Below are 18,003 nucleotides of genomic sequence, written 5' to 3'. Positions count from 1 at the left end.
AGTAGTGCATGCTTATTTTTAAGAAAGTGTCTAATTCTTTTCCAGAGTGACTGTGCCATTCTCCATTCTCACCAGCAGTGTATATGGGAATCAATTTCACTCCATCCCTGCCAGCATTTAGTGTTATCACTACTTTTTTATTGTAGCCATTCTGCTAAGTGTGTAGTAATATCTCATTGTTTTTCATTTAACTTTAAAATGTCTCTTTCATTTGGAGTTGACTTTTTATTGTCTCTCATGATACTGGCATTTTTAAATATCACAGGCCTGCTGTTTCCTAAAATGTCCCTTAATTTGGGTTTGTTGGCCTTTTCCTCATGATTTCCTTCAGGTTACACATGTTTGACAATAGTGCTATATATGACATTGTGTCCTCTGAGCATCATATTAGGAGCCACCTGACATCAGTTTGTCTTATTATTAATGATGATAACTTTCATCACTTGGTTAGGGGGTGCCTACCAGATTTCTCCACTATATAGGTACTTCCCCCTCCCTCCCTCCCATTTAATAAGTAATCTGAGGGGAGATACTTTGAGAATGTTAAATATTCTTTTAATCCATGAGAACTGCAGAAGCTTCTCGCATGAACACTCTATTCAGACCCCTGCACTTGACTTGAATATGGCTTCTAGCTGCCTAAAGCTGCATGCTAGGACAACCCAGCTTCATTTTCAGCTCCTGTTCAGAAAAGCTTAGGGCTGTCCAGATAATTTCCTGTTTGTTCTAACCAACGTCTGGCATAGGCCCCCTGACCTACCTTTATGTCGCGTGCAGCACAACATGGGCAGTGAGGGTGCGAGAAGGGGGGCGGTTTGGGTTAAGTTTTTTAGAAAGAAACAAACAGAGACTTAATGCAGTTAAATCTCTCCGAAGGCCAGGGGTCTCAGAGGACTGGAGCCCAGAATATGGCCGGCTGGGGGTTTTTATTGAATAGGTATGCAAAAACAAGAGAAAGCAACATTGTTTCGTACACGGTCTCTGAAACTCACACATCATAACAGAAAAATATTTATCTCAATCACCCTTTGTCAGTCAACAGCTGAAGCACAAGGTCCCACAGTGTCCTAATTAAGGTATGTACCTTCTCAGGGTCAGAAGGGTCAAGTCTCTTATTTTGTAAGTTCCGTTGAGCTAAGTGGAGAGAACTGATCTTTATTGTTTTTGTAACTTCTCTCACAAATAGGTGCCAGGGAAAAGGCAGAGCCAGCAACAGCTTTTCCCAGGCAGGGGGAAGGGGAGGCAAGGCTCCTTCCCATATTTTCCTAAGGCAGCTCATTGGGGGTCCCCACTCGGTTCCGCCTGGCTTAGGTTGTATCTCTCGTGAGATATCTTACCCGTCTTTGGCTGCAAACCATCTTTTGGGGACCAGACAGAGAGACATAAGGTGTAAACATAAGGATGGAACAAAGACCCAGAAAGGCACAGTCTCACAGACTCTTTTTTCCTTAAGGAAAGACACGGGGGGGACAGTTGGCTAGGCTGTTGTGTAACTACACCTTTACAGCATTACTAAAAAGGGCTAATCATTATGACTCGTTCTTCTGTCCCTTCAAGCTGTAAATGTATCTCTGACAACTCCAGAGTGTCTTTCTCAAGGATGTGAAATTGAAATACAATTATCAGGAAGAATAGGGCTTCCTCTCCCTCTGTGGGATAGAATCCTGATAATTGCCAGCAGCAGACACAGCTGGCCTAATCACATTTACACTAACCAGACCTTTGTAACTTTTCACTTGAGCTCCCCACTAGGTCCCGGACCTCCCTATACCCTCATTCTCCCTCTGAAATGCCATGTCATCTCAGTGCAAATCAGAATGGAGCTCAGCTCTTTTTCCCACTGTCAGTAGTTACTGAGTAAAATCTGTTTTCACAGTCTTAGCTAATATCTGGCTTTGTTTATCTTCACCCAAGAAACTTTTACCTAATGATTTTAGCTTTTCCTAATGATTCTATCGTGATCCTTCTAGGTTTACTAGGTGACGTTCTACTAAAGGAAGCACTTTCCCTTATCCTTTCCTCTCTGCTTGTTTGTTTCTTCCTATCATTATGGACTCAAGAATTTTTTTGTGTTCAATATGTACTGACATTATTAATTCTGCTGCTCATCTGGCTGATAAAAGCTCTATCTGACTGCCACTTGTGTACTTAGGACATGTCCCCCATCATTTTTTGAGCACTTCCTTACCATCTTGCACAGGATGTTCCAGGTTCATCTTGTGCCTTTCCTGCTTCAGTCCTGAAATCCGACAGTTCTGAAATGAATCATGGTTCCTTTTAGAGGGGAATGGTATTTAGAAACCAAGATTCAGGCTCTAGATCAGGGGTGTCCAAACTGCGGCCCGCGGACCAACTGCAGCCCATGATCCATTTTTTATTGGCCCGCAGCAAATTCCAAAAATATATTTAGTTTACTTAAATAAACCAGGTGAGGCAATACGTACTTCACTGCGAGTGAGTGGCCCGGCTGTTTGTGTATTTTACCGCATATGGCCCTTGGTAAAATTATTGAAAAAAGTTTGGACACCCCTGCTCTAGATGTTCTCATTGTTACTGGGCTACTGGGGTGTCATTGCTTCTAGGTCCTTTCAATGGCAGAGCTAAGAAGACAGAGAAGGAGCGGAAGAATGAGAAAGAAAATAAGAGAAAGAGAAAGAGGGAGAAGCACAAGAATAAGAAGCAAATATACTGAAGCCTCCAATGTTACAATATTGTCCAATATTACAGGAGTCTTCCTTGCTCTATCCCATTCCATAATTGTATATCCCTGCTTCCACAGTGAGAACCCTGGCTCCCATTAGTATCAATCTATTTCTTTGCTCAATCTGACGACATACACACCCAGAATAGCTACACCCATACTCCTATCAACAGCAAAACTACTAAGTAAAGTTCAAGATTTCTTTGCCATTCTTTTTATCTTTACACAGAAGATATGTAGTCTAAGTATTGTGTTCAATGCTGTGGATTAGGTTTTTTTTGTTCTATGTGGTTATATTATCCATTGGATATACAATTCGATGTATTTGTTTCATGTGATGTAGTTTCAAGATGCCAGTGGCATCCTAGATGTCTCTGCTGTGGATAAGAGTACAGGAAAATAGAACAAGATTGCCATCAAAAATGAAAAGGGTCATTTGAGCAAGGAAGACATTGAGCATATGGTCCAAGAAGTTGAGGAGTACAAAACTGAATGTGAGAAGCAGAGGGAAAAGGTATCTCCTGGAACTTGCTTGAATTCTTTGCATTAAACATGAAAGCAATAATTGAGATGAGAAACTTCAAGGCTAGATCAAAGATGAGGATTCTTGATAAGTATAATGAAATCATCAACTGGCTCCATAAGAATCAGATAACAGAGAAGGAAGAATTTGAACATCAGCAGAAAGAGCTGGAGAAAATTTGCAATCTCATCATTATTAAGTTGTACCAGATGCAAGAGGCATGGCAAGCGGAATTCTTGGGGCTTCTCTGATGATGGGGTTTCTACATCTGGTGGTGCCTCTTCTGGACCTCCTTTAAAGAGGTAAATTAAGCCAACTTGACCATAAACATCTTAGCATTGTTTTACAATAAAAAGTTAAAGGAGCCAAATTTGTAGTAAATTCAGTGACAGTTTTAAAGTGGAGCTACCATACTAAAATACTGGCATTCTCACTTCTTGAACAGGGAATAGATGCACAGGGAAAGGAAATAACATTGTATTTTATGAGCTTTGTGCTGTAATTGTAACACGCAATGTACTAAATAAAAGTTGTATTTAAAATCAGTGTAAAAAAGCTTATTAAAACAGAAAAAAAAAACAAAAAACCGTTTGGTCAGGCCAAAGGTTCAAGAAGAAAAAAATCACTGGGTGGGCTCAACAGGATGAGGGTGACAGAAGGAAGAATCGGTGAACTTGAATATTGAGCAATATAAATTACCCAATATTAACAGCAGAGAGAGAAGCAGACAAAACAATTAACAAAGCCAGTGATCTGTGGTACTATAATGAACGATCTAACACTCATGTCATCAAGTTCCAATAAAAAGAGAAGAAAGTGTGAGACTGAAAAGTATTTGAAGATATGATGGCTGAAGTTTTCTCTAATTTGGCAAAAGACATAAACATGCAGATTCAAGAAACTGGGTGGACTCCCGAGAGAAGGCCACGGAAATCCATGTCAATATACATCATAATCAAACTTCCAAAAACTAAAAGCAAAGAAAAAATCTTGAAAGCAGCAAAACCGAAATGACACCTTATCTATAGGGGGAAAGCAATTAAAAAAAAATGAAAGCAGATTTCTCCTCAGAGACCATAGAGGCCAAAAAGAAGTGGAACAACATGTTCAAATGCTTAAGGAAAACAGGTCTCAACCCAGAATTCTATTATCCAGTGAAAATATCCTTCGTGAATGAAAGGGATATCAAAACATCCTCAGATGAAGGCAAACTAAGAGATTTTTTTTCCAGCAGACTTACTCCTGAAAGAACAGCTAAATTAAGTTTTTGAAATGGAAAGGAAATGATAAAAGAAAGAATTTTAGAACATCAGGGATGAATACAGAACAACAGATAGAGTAATAATATAGGTAAATGCACTAGACTTTCCTTCTTGTTTTCTAGAGTATCTTTGATGATTGAAGTTATAACACTGTCTAAGGTGGTTCTCTAAAGTATCTAGAAGAAATATTTAAGATAATTGTATTATAAATGAGGGAGGGTAAAAAAGACTTAAATGAATGTAAGGTTTCTACACTTCACTTAAACTGATAAAATGTCAACACCAGTAGATTGTGATAACAGTATAATATAACAACTAGAGCAGCTACTACAAAATGTACACAAAGAGATACACTCTAAATTACTATAGAAAAATCAAAGTAGGATTCAAAAAAGTTACAAATAACCCATAGGAAAGCAGGAAAAAGAAAATGGAAGCAAAGAACAGAAGGGAAAAAAGAGATTAAAAAAATTAAATGGCAGCCCTAACGTACCAATAATTATATTAAATGTACGAGGTCTGACAATTAAATTCGAGAACTCATCCTAGAAAAAGTGCTACATACCTTATTGCTGAATATCACTACGGTCACCTTTTGAAGTACTCCCCTTGGGAAGCTATGCACCGAAACCAGCACCTAGTCCACACTTCAAAGCAATTTTGGAACTCTTTTTCTGGAATGGCCATCAGAGCTGTCATCGTATTATACTTGATGTCCTGAATGTCATCAAAATGTCTTCCTTTCAATGTTTCCTTTATGTTCAGGTAAAGAAAGAAGTCATTGGGGGCCAGGTCAGGTGAGTAGGGAGGGTGTTCCAATACAGTTATTTATTTACTGGCTAAAAACTCCCTCACAGACAGTGCCGTGTGAGCTGGTGCATTGTCGTGATGCAAGAGCCATGAATTGTTGGCAAAAAGTTCCGGTCATTTTCGTCTTATCTTTTTCACGCAGCCTTTTCAGCATTTCTAAATAGTCAACTTGGTTAACTGCTTGTCCAGTTGGTACAAACTCATAATAACTAATCCCTCTGATATCAAAAAAGGTTAGCAACATCATTGCAACAAGTTCACGAACTTAATTGTCAGATATATCGTCTAAATATGCTAATTAAGACGGATTGGCAGAGTAGATTTAAAAAAATATATGAACCAACTATATACTGTTTACAAGGAACTCTCTTGAAAAGGAATGATATAGGTAGGTTGGTAGTAAAACTGGAAAAATGTATGCCACGCAAATAATAATAAAAAACAAGCAGCAGTGGCTACAGTAATATCAGGTAAAGTAGATTTCAGAGTAAAGAAAATTATTAGGGACAGAAAGGCATATTACATAATGATAAAAAAGACCAATCAACCAAAAAAGACATAGAAATCCTAAATGCATATACAGCCAAAGTACAGATGACAAATATGGGAAGCAAAAACTGATAGAACTAAAGGGAGAAATAGACAAATACACATTTGTAGTTGGGGACTTCAACAGCCTTCTCTCAATAATTGATAGAACAGCTAAACAGAAAATCGCAAGGATAATAGACACTCAACAATGCCATCAACCAATAAGATCTGATCAATATTTGTAGAACACTTCATCCAACAACAGCAGACTACTCATATTGAATGTTAACTGTAATTGAAAAATTAAAAATGTGGGGAGAAATGAAGGGAAATAAGAGGTTCAAATTTCTAGGTATAAAACAAATAAGTCATAGGGATGTAATGTACAGCATAGGGAATATAGTCAATAATGTGATAGCGTAGTAAGGTGTCAGATGGTTGCTGGACTTACGGTGATCACTCCTTTAGGTACATAAATGTTGAACAACTATGGTGTACAACTGAAACCAATATAATGTTGTATGTTAGCTATATTTTTTAATAAAAACCTTTTTAAAAAAATCAATGCAATCCCCCATATTAGCCGGCTAAAGAAGAAAATCACATGATTATATCAATTGATGCAAAAGAAGTATTTAACAAAATTCAACTCTTGTTCATAATTTAAAACTCTTAGAAAACTAGAAATAGAGGGGAACTTGCATACTGTACGATTCCATTTATATAACATTTTCAGAGTGACAAAATTATGGAGACAGAAAACAGATTAGTGGTTGCCAGTGGTTAGAGTGGTTAGGAGGGGCATGAGTATGAATGTAAAGGGGTAGCAGAAGAGAGATCTTTGTGATGCTGGAAGAGTGTCTTATCTTGATTGGCATGGTAATTACACAAACCTAAAATGGCAATGAGATACACACACATATTGTGTTAATGTCACTTTCCTGGTTTTAATATTATGTAAACTGTAATCATTGGAGGAAACTGGGTTAAGAGTACACTCAACCTCTCTGTACTATTTTTACAACTTCTTAGAATCTATAATTATTTCACAATAAAAGATGTTTTGTGTGTGTGTGTTTTTTTCAGTCATGGGCATTTTTATTGGGTTGCATTAAATTTATAAATTAACTTAAAATGATACGTGTATTTTGTTGAGAGTTACTACCCAATAATAAAGTATGTCTTTAAATTTGCTCAAGTCAATCTCAGACGTCATAGGAATGGCGGCAGCAAGGCAGTCTTTTTGAGTTCTCCTCCGGAATTTACCACAAATTGAACATCTATAACCCATCAAAGGACTCTCTGCTTATCACACAGAACAGCTAAGAGACTCTTATGAGGATTACTTGAAGGTGGGCAAACTGGGAAAGCAGGGGAAGAGGGAAGGGAGCAGAGTGGAGACGCAGCCCGCATCCACGGCTATGGAGATGCGGGGTCCCAGGACAGGACAGAGACCACAAGAGCCAGGAGGTGGGCTCTTTCCCTGCATCCCACAGCTGGTCTCTCCTGCCAAGAGAGCAGCATATCCAGTGTTTGAGGCAGTAACCTCAGCTGAGACCTCCAACAGGGCCCTAGGTCGGAAAAGGATGTAAATACCTTACCTGGGCCCCTCCCCCCACTCTCCCAATCATACCCACACCATCCCAGAGACTCAAGTTGGGCCCTGAACTGAGGAGTAGTGTCAGATTACGAAGGAGCAATAGGGCTCAGGATCTGGGAAGACCCGGTTTGCAGCTGTGACCCAGGGAAGAGGCTGGGAAGAGTGTGATACTACTGGGCTGGGAGAGAGAAGACTCCTCCATCCCCAGCCCCCACCTTTTCTGGCCTGCCTAGGGCAGGGCAATGGTAATGGCTGAGACACTCCCAGGGGTCAGCAACAGGTGGCAGAGGCAACTTGGGGCTTTCAGCAGCTCAGAAATCTCCGCCCTCGACACACACCCACGGAAGAAGTGCCCTAAGACTCAGGAGATGGCTGGCTGTGTTACTGTCAGCATGCGTATGTGCAGGCAAGAGCAGAAACTGCTCTGACTTTGTAAAAACTACCATCCAGACCCCATAGCCCCACTCATCTAGAACTGTAGTCCCAGGGTCACTCTGGGCAACAGGTGACTGGCTCTGCCTGCACAAGATGCAAAAACTCTTGGTACAGCAGAGGACAACCTGGAGATTACTTGGTGGGCTTAAGCCAAGACTGGCGCTGCTTTTTTGTTTTGTTTTGTTTTTGTATTTTTGATATTTTTGCCTGTGTTGAGTGTGGGTTGTCGGTTGTTTATACATGTGAGTGTATTTGGGGTTTTGTTGTTGTTGTTGTTGTTGTGCTTGGTGATTTGCTTTGTTCTGAAACTGCCAGGGCCCAGCCCAAGAGACACAAGATGCAACACACCCAGAGGCCAACTCCAGACTAAACCAGAGTATTACCGGATTTGACCTACAAGTGACACACCCAGAGGGAATTCTCTACAGGCATAAGAGCCCATAGAGGCCAAACCACATTTAAGTGGTCAACCCTCATGCAGCAGATCATCCACTGTGGGCAGAGCCAAGTCTCACAACTAGTCAACCTAGGATTCAATCCCACCTACTGACAAGCCAAAAGCAATTAAAGTTCAATTTTAGCAGGACAATATACACAACACAAAAGTCACCTTTGGAGCACACACACAGGAGAATAGGGAAGTGGTACAAGTCAAATATAAAGGACACATACTACATGAGGTCACCCAGCAAAAACCAAGAACCCTAGAGGATCTACCTAATACATCGAAGCAAACACATAGAATCAGCCAGAATGGGGAAACAAAGAAACATGTCCCAAATAAAAGAGCAGAAAAAACCCCCAGAATTGGAACAAAATAAAATAGAGGTAACCAACCTATCAGAGACAGAGTTCAGAACACTGATGATAAGAATGTTTAAGGAGCTTAGTGACGACATAAAGAAGGATAGAGAAATTATAATGAACAACCAGTTAGAACTAAAGCACACAATTACTGAAATAAAGAACTCACTTGAAGGAATTAACAGCAGGTTAGATGAAGCAGAGGATCGAATCAGCAACTTAGAAGACAAGTTAGCAGAGATCACCAAAACAGAAAAACAAAAAGAAAAAATAATAAAAAACAATGAAGATGGTTTAAGAGACCTGTGGGATAACATCAAGCACAACAACATGCGCATCATAGGAATACCAGAAGGGGAAGAGAGGAAGCAAGGGATTGAGAACATATTTGAAGTAATAATGTCCGAAAACTTCCCTAACCTGGTGAAGGATACTGACATACAAGCCCAGGAAGTGCAGAGAGTTCCAACCAGGATAAACCCAAACAGGTCCACTCCAAGACACATTATAGTTAAATTGGCAAAGGTTAAAGACAAACAAGGAATCCTAAAAGCAGCGAGAAAAAGACAGCAGGTTACATACAAGAGAACTCATAAGTCTATCAAATGACTTTTCTACAGAAACATTGAAGGCCAGGAGGGAGTGGCAGGAGATACTCAAAGTGATGAAAAACAAAGGCCTACAACCTAGATTGCTTTATCCAGCAAGGCCATCATTTAAAATTGAAGGAGAGATAAAGAGCTTCCCAGAAAAGAACAAGCTAAAGGAACTTATTACCACCAAGCCCACATTGCATATTATTAAAAGGGTTTCTGTAAACAGAAGAAAAATGAAAACAATCTAACTACAAATAAAAAAATGGCAATAACTATGTACCTATCAATAATCACTTTAAATGTAAATGGATTAAATGCTCCAATCAAGAGACACAGGGTGGCTGAGTGGATAAGAAAGCAAGACCCTTGTATATGCTGTATACAAGAGACTCACCTCAGATCAAAAGACAAACACAGGCTGAAAGTGAAGGGTTTGAGTGAGATATTCCATGCAAATGGAAATGAGAAAAAAGCTGGAGTTGCAATACTTATATCTGACAAAATATACTCTAAAATGAAGAACATATTAAAAGACAAAGATGGGCACTACATAATAATAAAGGGATTGATCCAACAAGATGACATAGCCCTAGTAAACATCTATGCACCCAACATAGGAGCACCTAAATATACAAAACAGGTATTGACTGACATAAAGACAGAGATCAACAGTAACATTATCATAGTAGGGGACTTCAATACACCTCTGACAACAAGGGACAGGTCTTCCAAACAGAAAATCAATATGGAAACAACGGCTTTAAATGACACAATGGACCAGTTGGATTTAATCAATGTTTTCAGAGCATTTCACCCCAAAGCTGCAGAATACATTCTTCTCAAGCACAAATGGAACATTTTCCAAGATAGACCACATGTTAGGCCACAAAACAAGTCTTGATAAATTTAAGAAAACTGAAATCATGCCAATTGTCTTCTCTGAACACAGTGCTATGAAATTAGAAATCAAATACAGGAAAATAACTGGAAGACACACAAATACACCGAGGCGGTATAACATGTTACTAAATAATGAATGGGTCAACAATGAGATCAAGGAAGAAATCAAAAGATATCTCGAGACAAACGAAAATGAAAACACGATGACCCAAAATCTATGGCATGCAGTGAAAGCAATCCTAAGAGGGAAATTCATAGCAATGCAGGACTACCTAAAGGAACAAGAAACATCACTAATCAACAGTTTGTCTTCACACTTAAGGGATCTGGAAAAAGAACAGCAAAATAAGCCCAAAGGGAGTACAAGGAAGGAGATAATAAAGATCAGAGTGGAAGTAAATGAAATAGAGACCAAAAAAAAAAGCAAAAGATCGATGAATCCAAGAACTGTTTTTTAGAGAAGATAAACAAAATCGACAAACCTTTGGCCAGACTCATCAAAAAGAGAGAGAGAGAGAGGACCCAAATTAATAAAATCAGAAATGAAAGAGGAGACGTGACAGCAGACACCACAGAAATACCAAAAAAAAAATTAAGAAATTACTATGAGCAACTATATGACAATAAATTAGACAATCTGGAATAAATGGACAATTTTTTAGAAGCATACAACCTTCCATGGTTAACTCAAGAAGAAACGGAAAACCGGAATAGACTGATTACCACCAGGGAAATTGTATGAGTAATCAACAATCTCCCAACAAACAATAGCCCTGAACCAGATGGCTTTACAGGTGAATTTTATAAAACATTCAAAAAAGTATTATCACCTATCCTCCTCAAGGTATTCCAAAAAATCCAGAAGGAGGGAAGGCTCCCAGACCCTTTTTATGAGGCCACTATCACCCTGATCCCAAAATCAGACAAAGACATTACGAAAAAAAGAAAACTACAGGCCGATGTCCCTAATGAATATAGATGCAAAAATCCTCAACAAAATATTAGCGAACAGAATTCAGCAATACATTAAAAAGATCATGCACCATAATCAAGTGGGATTCATTCTTGGCATGCAAGGGTGGTTCAACATCCACAAATCAATTAATGTGATACACCACATTAACAAAATGAAAAATAAAAATCATATGATCATATCAATAGATGCAGAAAAAGCATTTGACAAAATCCAGCAGCCATTTATGATAAAAACTCTTAAGAAAGTGGGAATAGAGGGACCATATCTCAACATAATAAAGGCCATATATGATAAAACCACAGCTAACGTCATACCAATGAGGAAAAGCTAAAACCATTCCCCTTAAGATCAGTAACAAGGCAAGGTTGCCCACTTTCTCCACTTCTATTCAACATAGTGCTGGAAGTTCTAGCCACAGCAATCAGACAAGAAAAAGAAATAAAAGGCATCCAAATTGGTAAGGAGGAAGTAAAATTGTCATTACATGCAGATGACATGATACTACATAGAGAGAACCCTAAAGACTCCACCAAAAGACTTAGAACTGATAAATGAATTCAGTAAAATAGCAGGATACAAAATTCATATTCAGAAATCAGTTGCATTTGTATATACCAATAATAAAATATCAGAAGGAGAAATTAAGAAAATAATCCCATTTACAATTGCTTCAAAGACTATAAAATACCTAGGAATAAATTTAACCAAAGAAGTAAAAGATCTGTACTCATAAAATTATAAGACACTGAAGTGAGAAATTAAAGAAGATACAAATAGATGGAAATATATACCATGCGCATGGATAGAAACAATTACTATCATTAAAATGTCCATACTGCCTAAGGCAATATACAGATTCAACGCAATTTCTATCAAACTACCAAGGACATTTTTCACAGAAATAGAACATATAATCCTAAAATTTATATGGAACCATAAAAGACTCTGGGTAGCCTCAGCAATCTTGAGAAATAAGAACAAAGTGGGAGGTATAATGATACCTGACATCAAATTACACGACAAGGCTACAGTAATCAAAACAGCATGGTAATGGCATAAAAACAGACACATAGATCAATGGAACAGAATAGAGAATCCAGAAATAAATCCATGCTTATATGGCCATTTAATCTATGACAATGGAAGCAAGAATTTACGGTGGGGTAAAGACAGTCTATTCAATAAATGGTGCTGGGAAACCTGGACAGACACATGCAAAAAAATGAAGCTGGACCACCTCCTTACACCATATACAAGAATAAATTCAAAGTGGATTAAAGACTTAAATGTAAGATCTGAAACCATAAAACTCCTAGAAGAAAATATAGGAAGAAAGTTTACAGACATTACCCAGAGTAGGATTTTTACTGATATATTCCCTCAGGCAAGGGAAGTAAGAGAAAAAATAAACATGTGGGATTACATCAAACTAAAAATTTTTTTCACAGCAAAGGAAACCATCAATAAAACAAAAAGTGATCCTACTGAATGGGAGAAGATATTTGCCAATGATATATCCAATAAGGGGTTAATATCCCCAAATTATAAAAAACTCACCCAACTCAACTCCAAAAAACAAACAACCCAATTAAAAAATGAGCAGAGGACATGAAGAGACATTTTTCTAAAGAGGACATACAGATGGCAAACAGACATATGAAAAAATCCTCAACCTCACTAATCATTAGAGAAATACAAATGAAAACCACAATGAGATACCACCTCACCCCAGTCAAAATGGCTATTATCAATAAATCAACAAACAAGTGCTGGCAAGGATGTGGAGAAAAGGGAACGCTTGTGTACTGTTGGTGGGATTGCAGATTGGTGCAGCCACTATGAAAAATAACGTGGAGGTGTCTCAAAAATCTGAAAATGGAACTACCTTATGAACCAGCAATTCCACTCCTAGGTATTTATCCAGAGAAATCCAAAACTATAATTCGAAAAAAATTTGTGCACCCTTATGTTTATTGCAGCACTATACACAATAGCCAAGACATGGAAACAACCAAAATGCCCATCAGTAGATGACTGGATTAAGAAACTGTGGTACATTTACACAATGGAGTATTACGCAGCCATAAAGAAGAATGAAATCTTAACCATTTGCAACAATATGGATAGACCTAGAGAATATTATGCTAAGTTAAATAAGTCAGACAAAGACAAGTACCATATGATCTCACTTATATGTGGAATCTAAGAAAAGAATAAATGAACGAACTAATCAGAAACAGTCTCAGAGACATAGAGGGAAAACTGAGGATTGCTAGATGGGAGGTGGGGTGGGGATAAGGGGGAAGGTGAGGGGATTAGAAAGCACAGTTGGTAACCACAAGATTGCCACGGGGATACGAAAGTCAATTTGGGGAATGTAATCAATAATGTTGTAAAGATTTGTAGGGTATCCGATGGACACTTGTCCCATTAGGGAGACCACTTCAGGGATGATGTAGATGCCTGATCACTGCACTGTACACCTGAAAGTGAAGCTGAACAATATGTCAACTACAATATATATACATATATTTTTACAAGAAGTGGAGTACAGCATTAGGAATAGAGACAGTGGAAATGTAATGGCTGTATGCGATGTCAGAGGGGTAGTAGATTGGGGGAGTGGGGTTATCACTTTGTGAGGGATATAAATGATACATGTGTAACTATTACATTGTTTTGTACACCTGAAACTAATAAAAAAAAATTTTGCTCAAGTCTACTTTTGTGTCTTGGAGTTTAAAGTTTTCCTCATAAATATATCTTCTTGTTATTTCTAAGTATTTCTCTTTTTGTTGCTATTGTAAATGCAGGCTTTCTCTTCCACTGTATCCTACCTGGTTATTGTGTTTGTAAAATGAAAGCTGTTAATTTTTGGAAGTTAATTTAATGTCCTGCTACCTTACTGAAATTTTTAGTCTTCTTGCATAGGATTTCCCAAGTATACCATTATATCATCAATACATAGAGATAGTTTTACTTCTTCATTTCCAATTATTCTCTTCTAATTATTTTCTCTTATCTAATTCCACTAGATACAGTACAATTTAAATAGCTGTGGAGATACTAGGCCTTCTTCACCCTTGCTGTGTTCTTGACCTTTGTAGAATGTCTCTTGTGTTTCCCCATTAACATGCTGACTTTAACACTGATGGAATTCCTAATACTGAACCATGGTTGAACTCCTGGAATAAATCCCTCTTGGGGATGAGGAAGAAGGTGAAGGGATTAGAAAGCACAATCGGTAACCACAAGATTGCCACAGGGATATGAAAGACAGTTTGGCAAATATAATCAATAATGTTGTAAAGATGTTGTAGGTTATCTGATGGACACTTGTCTTATTAGGGAGACCACTTCATGGACGGTGTAGGTGCCTGACCACTGCAGTGTACACCTGAAGCTGACGCTGAATAATAATGAATGTCAACTATAATTTTGTAGCTATAGATATAGATAGATGGACATAGTCACAGGATGTGGAGTACAGCATAAGGAATAGAGTCAGTGGAACTGTAACAGCTGTATATCATGTCAGAGGGGTAGTAGATTGGGGGAGGGGGTTATCACTTTGTGAGGGGTATAAATGTCTATTACATTGTTTTGTACACCTGAAACTAATAATAATAATAATAAACTGGTAATTACAAAATAGTCATGGGGCTGTAAAGTACAGCATAAGGAATATAGTCAATAATATTGTAATAACTATGTATCTCAGATGGGCACTAGATTTATTGGGGTGATCACTTTGTAAGTTATATAAATGCCTAATCACTATGTTGTACACCTGAAACTAATATAATATTGTATGTCAACTGTAATTAAAAAATTAAAAATTTATTTTTAAAAAAATCCCTCTTGTGCTATATTTTTTAATGTGGTATGGATTCTGTTTGCTGATATTTTGCTATAGATTTTTGCACTGGCATTTACAAGGAAGATCATTTTCTGTATTTTTACTTCCCCCCAGTGCAAGATTGTGGAACCTGCTTAGAGAGACCATGTTCTATCTCACTAACCATGAGCCGAACAGCCTTACATTTTAGACCTCAGTTTCTAAGCCCCAAGTACAATATATGAAAGGTCACATAAGGAGTTGCATTCTGCATATTCATGAAAAAATATGGATCAGCGAGGACTCACCTTAACTCTTGGGGATTCTGTTGCATAAGTGAAGCAAGGATGTCCTGAAGCACTACAAAATGTGATCACTATCGGTATTGATTGCCTCCCTTTTTGCCCCACTCATTCTTTCACTTTCATCATCCCTAAAATGGTCAATGTTATAAATTTGTCACAAGACCTAAAAAAAAAAAAAGAAGTAATTATAGAACTGGGTTTTCTTTTTTAATATAGAAAGTTTAGACTTACAACACAAAAGGGGAAGTTTTCAATCCCTTTAGATTTGCAATAGGAAAGGCAATTCCAGGGGGTTGACCCCGTGATCCTTAAAAATTCAGAGTAGTAGGGCTAGTGGCAACTTTGTGTCAGAGGAAACTTAAATTCTGATCAAATTGCTAATAGAACCTGCAGTTTGAAGAAGATAAACATACTGTCTTCTTCCTCAGTAGGTTCCTTTTGGAACCTAAGCTGATTATGGTCGAAAGGCTGGAGGTCTGTCCCTTGTTGAGAATTCAGGACCCAGGACCGCCAATAGTGGAGTGAGGGGTACATATGGATATCCATGCAGATTTTGCTAGACAGTATGTTAACTATGAACTCTTCTAACTCCTGGGGTAAAATATTAAAAAATAAAAATGACTTTGTTTTATAAGTAGAAATTACTTAGGAGCTCTTAGGAGCTGGCATTAGGAATTCAAGAAACTGAATAACCCAGGCTAAAAGCCAGTGAACTAAACAAGCAACCTACCAGAGGCTGTTGCACAGTTGTCTTACCAAGCATCTGCCAAACTTACCATTGTATGAAGCTGCCTCGTCTCAGGGAATGGTAGAGAATCACCCACTCCCTATTCACCCACTTTCTAGGGACACTTATCTCCAGTTCTAAAGTTCAATGCTGCAACTTCATGAACAGAACCATACAAGCTGAGCAGGGCCAAAGGTACCCAACCCCTTGGCTGGACAGGGACTCAACCAAATGAGGAAAAATGGAAGGGGAGAAACGGGAGTAAAATGCATCCCAGGCCTTTATATACCGCTCTTCAAACTGTCCAGCAGCCCAACCCTTGACTCATACCTCTCAAGCTTTGTGACTTTGTGACTTTGCCTTTCATGTTTATTTTAAACTAATTCACATAAATGTGGAGGAAAGGAACACACCATAAGTGATTTACCCCAGCCCTAACCCCTCACCTCAGGGGTATGTTATTCTCTCCCTAATTATGTCATAGTTATATTCTCAGGAAGTCCTTTGAGGCTTATCTGAAATCCAAGAGTATATCTCACTTCTTCAAGAGAGAATATGTCCCATCGTGATATGGGGCTGACAGCTCCTGACCCTGAGTCTCTAACACAGCTCAGTTTGTCCATGTAGACACCTATGGCACATGGTACAGGAATGCTCTCAGGCAAGGGAGATCACAATGGACAGCAGATCGGGACTTCCCTGTTTTAGCACCATGATCCCCTTCACAGAAGAACAAGAAACAGTGGTCTCTGAAAATCCTCTAGAGGTGACTAACATCACTTGTTGCCTAAGCTTCCTTTTCTTAGAACATTTTATTCTATTTTTCTCAGGGATTCCAAAGAATGTCGAATAGAAACATTTAGGAATAGTCAACAATTAATGAGGTGCACATTTACTGCATTGGGCCCAACCCTGGATATCTTACCACTACTTTAATAAGAACAGTCTTGACTTCCTCCTAAAATCCTGCCAGAGCTGCCAACTTAAGTGATGTATTAAGTTGCCCTCTCCTTTGTAAATGACATCGACTTTTGTTTCTCCCCATCTGGCATTATCTGAGGTAGCAGTTGGAATCTGGCCCCAATACTAAGGAATAGAAATAGTGTAGGGTAGACAAGAAAACAGAACTGGTTTCTGCTGCCTGAGCACCATCTCTTACTGTCTCTACACAAACTCTCTAACCCTCAGGTTTTTCATCTGTAAAATGAGAAAGCCCATTCTGAGGTTGTTGGGAGGGTTAGAGATAAGATATGCGTGTATATGAAGTATAGCTGATCCTGCATAGACCCTTCCACTGCCTCTGTGTTTTACTTCAGAAAAATCCAAACTCCTTAGCATGCTCTGTAAGACTGAGTATGCTCTGACCCCTGCTTGGCTCTTGGGTCTCATGTCCATTTATCACTGTCCTCCAGGCACACTGACCTCCTTTCTGTTCTTCAGAAACTCCAAGCCTGTTCCCACATCTGTGTTTTTGCCCTGTGTTCAGCATCCCAACTCTGGAATTCTCATGATGGCTCTTTTCTTCATTCAGCTTCGCATGAGTCCTTCTCTGACAACCCAACAGCAAGGAGCATTCCCCCGGAGCATTTTCTCTCATCACTGTTGGTTTATTTTATCACTTAACACTATCTGAAATTATCTCATTCATTTCTTTGTGTGTTTCTATGGACAGGAAACGGGTCTATCTTATTTCTCACTAACTCTCCAGCTCTTATGTACCACTCCCTTCCCGATACCCAGATCTTTCCTTTCCCTAGTGTTTTACCATTCTCCAGCCAGCAGGCTGTGTTTTGGGGTGGACCTAATCTAGAATTTAAAATCCTGATTAGGCCTCCTCACACATGTACCTTGGCTTCACCCTAACCCAAAGACAGGGACTCTCATGTTCTTTAGTGACACAAAGCTGCTTTTACCCAACGGAGGATCTGACAGAGCCCAGCACCCATTTTCAACCCAGTCACCCACAGGTACTGGTGTCGGGAGTGTAGCTGCTAC

Source organism: Rhinolophus sinicus, chromosome 1 (assembly GCF_057876585.1).
Source record: "Rhinolophus sinicus isolate RSI-liver-muscle chromosome 1, RSI-T2T, whole genome shotgun sequence".
NCBI classification, from domain to species: domain Eukaryota; kingdom Metazoa; phylum Chordata; class Mammalia; order Chiroptera; family Rhinolophidae; genus Rhinolophus; species Rhinolophus sinicus.
Note: the sequence above shows the minus strand (reverse complement) of the source record.